Consider the following 6,366-nt stretch of genomic DNA (forward strand, 5'->3'; position numbering starts at 1 on the left):
TAAGCAGGCTCCCTGCCGAGCAAGGAGCCCGATGTGGGACTCGATCCCAGGATGCTGGGATCATGACCTGAGCCGAAGGCAGCCGCTTAACCAACTGAGCCACCCAGGCGTCCCATAGAGCTTTTATTTTTTTTTTAAAGATTTTATTTATTTATTAGAGAGAGACAGCATAAGCGGCAGGGGGGTGGGGGGACAGTGGGCAGAGGGAGAAGCAGACTCCCTGCTGGGCAGGAAGCCCCAAATGGGGCTCAATTCCAGGACCCTGAGATTATGATGTGAGCCCAAAGCAGCCACTTAACCAACTGAGCCACCCAGGCGCCCCTCAAATTAGAGCTTTTAATTCACTGGGAAGATAGAGTCTAAACTTCTTTGCAGCTAATAATGGGGCCTCAAAATAAAGTTAAGAACCACTGGAGGATAAGTTTATCTTTTTTTAAAAACACTATTAGTAGGTTTTCTAACACTGATTTATCCTTATATTCCTAGGAAGAACTCCACTTTGTATTTTTATTTTAATAAACGGGGGTGGGGTGGGTCTGGGTTTTGCCCTTAATACCGGGTGGATCTTTCCCTGCCCTTCTGATTCTGACGTTGCTGTGTTTCTCAACCCCGTCACTGGGCTCAGCGTTTCAGGGCTCCTACCACCTAGAACGTCAGGTGGATGGGAACAGGGTGAATCGAGCAGGGGTTCCTAAGGGCTTAACTACCGGGAGGTGACATCCCCCTTCTCTCATTTCATTGACCAAAGCAGGTCACGTGACTGCCTGATAGAGCAGCTGAGAGGTGCACTCCTCCCTCCCTTGTACCTGGAAGGGAGAAGAATCAGAAATGGTGAAAATCAGCTCAGTACTGACTAGTGCCCCCAGCGAAGACAGTTTTGTCTCGGTCAGGATTTAGCAACCTTTTTCTGTAGAGCCCCACAGTGAATTTTTTTCAGCGTCATGGGCCCTGTGCTCTCAGTTCGGACAACTCTGCCGTTGGAGCTGAACACAGATGGAAAAGACTGGATTCCGGTAACACTGCGCCAGCCTCCTGCCCCTCGACTACTGCTGTAGGCTCGATTTGAACTGTGGGCTGCCACTTGCCAGCTCAGCCCCCCCCCCCCAGGGCATTTATAGCTGGAAGGCCTTGGCCTTAGGGTCTCCCTCCTCTCTTTTCCTGCTTTCTCCTCTTCGTTTTTTTCTTTCTTTCTTTTTTTTTTTCCCCGCTCTCTCTCTACTTCCTCCCTCTCCCCCAATCCCTCCTGACAGCTGTCTGGCCCAGCCTCTGCCGGAGTGCGCACTAAAAATATCCCCACAGCAGCCGAAGCACCTGGGGGCCCTGCCTGGAGCATGCGCCCGGAGCCGGCTGTGCGACCTTGGCCCCGGGCACCCACTCTGCGCAGCCGGCTCACGGGCAGCCCCTCCCTGACACCCCGAGCAGGAGCCACGGCTGCCCCCTGATTTTGCCATGTTCCAGCGACATTTACAGCACACTTAGGGCCTCTGCACCCACGGTGTCCTCTCCCTGGGACGCCCACCAGCCGGCCACGCATCAGCCAGCCTGCTGGATGCCGCCCTCACGGGGCAAACTGGCAAGCGGGGGAGTCACACAGGAGGCTACAACAACCCAGTGTCGGGTGGGGATTTGGGGGGGGGGGGGGGCACGGTGCCAGAGGAGGACCCACGTGCCGCTTGGGGGTGAGAAAAGGCCCCATGAGGAAGCGGAGGATTAAGCCACGTTGGGGGAAGAGGGAGAGCACACCTGGCGGGGGACCCACCAAGGCCCAGGCTTGGTCTTTTAAAGGAACCGAAAGAAGACTGGTAATATTGAAGCTCCCCCAGGGGAGGCTGCGGGATGGGGCCGGCCCTCTAGCTGCCCAGACACCCCGCTGAGCAGCTGGGACTTTCCCTTCAAGGGGCTGGGGGTGGGGCAGGGGAGGCTGGGGGGCTTTTCTGGGAAGATCCCGGCTCTTAGGAGGTAACGGTGGAGGAGGGGAGGGTTGCCTCTCCCTGTTAGAACAGTGCAATAAGCTCTCATCTTCCAGGCCCCACCTGCTAGGGCCCTTCCTCCAAGAAGCCCTCCCTGTCCTCCCTCTGGTTCTGACCTACTCCCCCACTCCCACTTTTGGCTCTTCCTGAACTGCCCCCTTTAAAATGCCACCCTGTCCACCAGCAAGTCACCCTCCTCTTTCTTCTAGTCTATAATAGTCTGGGTCACTGCCAGGACAGGACAAGGCCAGCACCCGCCTACACAGAGTATGTGTCTTCCCCCACCTGGCACATAGTAGGTGCTCAGGAAATGGTTGTACTGGTGACCTGGGGGATGCTACTTATCCTTTCTGTGTGCCCCCAGACCCTCCCTCCCCACCATCTCAGAAATAAGAAAATTGGCCTGGACCCCTAGGTTTCCTTCCCCAACAAAGAGTTCTGCATCCTGTCCCCACCATCCTCTCAGCATTGTTTTAGGATCTGAGGTCAAGGTGGGTGGGCGCTTTGGCACCAGTGAACCTGAGTTCATTCTTGTCTCTGACATATCTTTGGTGTGTGACTTCAGAGAGTAGCTTCTTGTCCCCAAGACTCAGTACCCTGAATCCCCACCGCCAGCCCCTTCCCCCTGGCTGGGGCTTGGGGGAGATGTGTATGGCGAGGGTAAATACACTTGGTCCATATGAGTGGTGCCAGGGCCCCCACGAGGCTTCCAGCCTTTTGGGGGAAGGGATGACTCCCAGCCATGCCCTAACCTTGGGGCAGGGCGGGGTGGGGGGGGGTTCAGCATTGGACCGGAAGGAAGCCTGACCAGGGCTTCTGTGTAGGAACTAAGAGCTGAGTTAATGGTCAGATGTAGAGCTGGGAGGAGAGCACTGCAGCCAAGGGAACAACAGGGGCAAAGGCCCTGGGGTAGGATTGGTTTTGTCAGGTCAGCAGTGAGCCGGCAGAGAGAGACGAGGACAGGGCTGTACACAGTATCCAGGTGCGCCCTGGAGGGCTGTGGGAGGGCATGGAGTCTTTCCTAAGGGTACCAAGCCCTACAGGAGGGTTTGGAGCTGGGGAGGAAGGTGATCCGTCCCTGTCTGAAACCCTCACCATGGGCCCAGGTAGACCTCCTGGATCCACTGTAGTGTGCACTGGAATGGAACAATTAAGTTAATGGGATGGGTGGGGGGTAGGAGCCAGGTTTTGCACTTTGGGGTGGAGGTTCTAGACAGGCAAGGGGAGAAGGCTAGAAGAATCCATTTACTAATGGATGAGGTGTAGAGATGTCTGCATGAATTCATGTGTAACTTAATTCAGATGCAGACCCTTACGTGTGGAGCTATTTACAGGTCTGTGTATATATGCAGGTAATAGACACATTTTGTGTCCTTGCTGTCAGCTGTGAGGCCTAGAGGCAATGATCCTCAGTAACAAGCAGCACACGAATGCCCCAGTCTCAATTTGTGTTAGTGCAGCAGCGTTCCTCTGATTTGTGGGGAATATGTTCCAACATCCCCGGTGGAGGGGTGCCTGGGTGGCTCAGTCATAAAGCGTCTGCCTTCAGCTCAGGTCCTGATCCCGGAGTCCCAAGATCGAGTCCCAAGACTGAGTCCCACACCCGGCTCCCGGCTCAGCGGGGAGTCTGTTTCTCCCTCTGACCCTCCTCCTGCTTGTGCACTCTCTCTCAAATAAACAAAATCTTTTCTTTCTTTTTTTTTTTTTTTTAAAGATTCTATTTGACAGCAGGAGAGCACAGGCCAGTGGAGCAGCAGGCAGAGGCAGAGAGAGAAGCAGCCCCCACTGCTGAGCAGGGAGCCCGACAAGGGGCTCGATCCCGGGACCCCGGATTGTGACCCGGGCCAAAGACAGCTGCCTAACCAACTGAGCCGCCCAGGCGCCCCAGTAAATAAAATCTGAGAAAAAAAAAAAAAGATCCCCAGCGGATGCCTGAAACCAGGGAGAGCCTTGAACCCTGTATTTATACTATGATTTTTCCTATACATACCTATGCTAAAGTTTAATTTATAAATTAGGCACATTATGACAATAATATTATAATAGAAGTTATGTGAATGTGGTCTGTCTCTCAAATTCTCATCTTGTGTACTTGCCCTTCTTGTGATGATCGGTAATGATAAAATGCCTACGTGAGGACATGGAGCGAGGTGAATGACTCGGGCTTTGGGACATAGCGTGAGGCTGCTGTGGACCTTCTGACCATATGTCAGAAGCGCTATCATCTGTGTCTGGAGTGCAGGTGACCACACTGTGCAAAAGGGGAGACAACTGTATTCTCCGGCAAAAGGCTGCTTCTTGGAGAAAAGGCTGATTCTAGGACTGGAGCAGGAGATACAGGGGACGAGCATGAAGCATTTCGTAAAGACAAAGTAAGGAGGTGCTAAGAGGGGAAAACCATGGATGTGATGGGGGAGTGTCAAAGAGTCCTGAGAACCAACCCAGTAGCCTCTGATGGCCAAAGCTGAAACCATTTGAGTAGGAAAATCAATAAAGTAAGATCAGATTTTAACCCAAAGAATAAAATAAATAGCCACGAATCCATACTGCTGTGAATGAAAACAGGGAGATGAGAGGAATTCAAAATAATTTGTGCAGGGGGCAAGCCTGACTGCCCATCCCTTCAGTATGTATGGGCTGTGCGTGGTAACTTCCTTCTGCCAGGCAAAGCACCAGAACCCTGGGAAGAGAGTGACTTTGCAGTGGAGACACCTGACAGAGGCCACCTCAGCCCGGTGATCCAGGTGAACGTCACCGTGAAGAGTCAGGCTGATGGCGTGCCCTGGACTTGGTGTGACAAGCAGGCTGCTTCACCTCTGTGTTCCTCCCCAAAGCTGTCAGCCCCAGGCCAACCTTGAAAAAACACAGGACAGGGGTGCCTGGGTGGCTCAGCAGTTAAGCGTCTGCCTTTGGTTCAGGTCATGATCCCAGGATCCTGGGATCTAGCCCCGCATCAGGCTCCCTACTGGGCAGGAAGCCTGCCTCTTCCTCTCCCACTCCCCCTGCTTGTGTTCCCTCTTTCACTCTGTCACTCTGTCCACACCTGACCGGTTCTCCACAACATTGCCCGGGTCATCAACAGCAAGAATGTCCGAGAAACTGTCTCCACCCAGAGGAGTCTCAGGAGGCCTGAGGACTATATGTAATGTGCAGTCTGGAGGTAGAGAAAGGATATTAGGGAAAACAGAAAATTTGAATAATGTACGGACTTTGATAATAATGTCCTGGGAGCACCTGGGGGGCTCAGTCGGTTGGAGGCTGCCTTTGCCTCAGGTCAAGATCCCAGGGTCCTGGAGTGCCTGGGGGGCTCCTGGGTTAAAGCCTCTGCCTTCGGGTCAGGTCATGATCCTGGGGTCCTGGGATCGAGCCCCTCATCGTGCTCTCTGCTCTGTAGGGGGCGTGCTTCTCTCTCTGCCTGCTGCTACTCCTGTCAAATAAATAAAATCTTAAAAATAAATAAATAAATAAATAAATAAAAGTAAAATATAATGTCCCAGTATCAGTTCACTCATCGTAACAAATGTTCCATATTAATGTAAGGTGTTAATAATAGGGGAAGTTAGGTGTGGGATACACAGGAATTCTGTACTATCTTCACAATAATTCTGTAAATCAAAAACAGCTCTAAAATAAATAATTTATTTTTTAAAAAGTCTATAATTGCCATGGGAGCAGAGATTTTTCTGGGCAGCGGTGGAGGCAACAAGAGGTCCAACTAAGAAGCCAAGACAGCCTGTAGGCCTGGCCTTGGGCCATGGAGGGGGATACAGGAAAATGGACAAAGTGGGGTGTTTTGAAGACACAGGGTCAGCAGGACCAACGTGGAGGACGGGCAGAGAAGACTGTGGTACTCCAGAGGCCCAGGCTCCTGGGCTGCTCTTGCTAAGCAGTGGACAACAGTGGAGAAGCAGGCCTGGGGCGGGGAGGTCACCCCAGTGTTCCAATGGAGGGTTGAATGGGAAGAGGGTTGCATAAATCTCATTTATGGGGGCCCAGGTGAGGGAGATGGAAGCTTTTCTGATTTGTGACAAGACAGCATTCTTGGGGTATTTCTTCCCAGTCCTGGGGCCAGATCCCAAGACTTCAAGGATGCGGACTAGATGTGTGGCCTCCTGGCAAGTTCTTGTCTTCCCGGTGTCTGTTTCTCCACCTGTAAAATGGGAATCGATAACGTCCCGCCCACAAGTTTTGAGGTGGGGAGACAGCACATGAGCCCAGTTTAGTGCCTGGCACACAGTGGGACCTCAATAAACTGTAATCACCCCTTCCCCCTCCCTCTGGGTCTCAGGTGGCGGAAGACGAGCCTGCTACTTTAACTTATGCAAATACACTGCGGGTGGTGGAAGGGGGGGTAATAAAAAGCCTGGTTTCTGGATCAACCAATCAGCTCGCGGGA

The sequence above is a fragment of the Mustela nigripes genome, chromosome 2 (genome assembly GCF_022355385.1).
Source record: "Mustela nigripes isolate SB6536 chromosome 2, MUSNIG.SB6536, whole genome shotgun sequence".
NCBI classification, from domain to species: Eukaryota; Metazoa; Chordata; class Mammalia; order Carnivora; family Mustelidae; genus Mustela; species Mustela nigripes.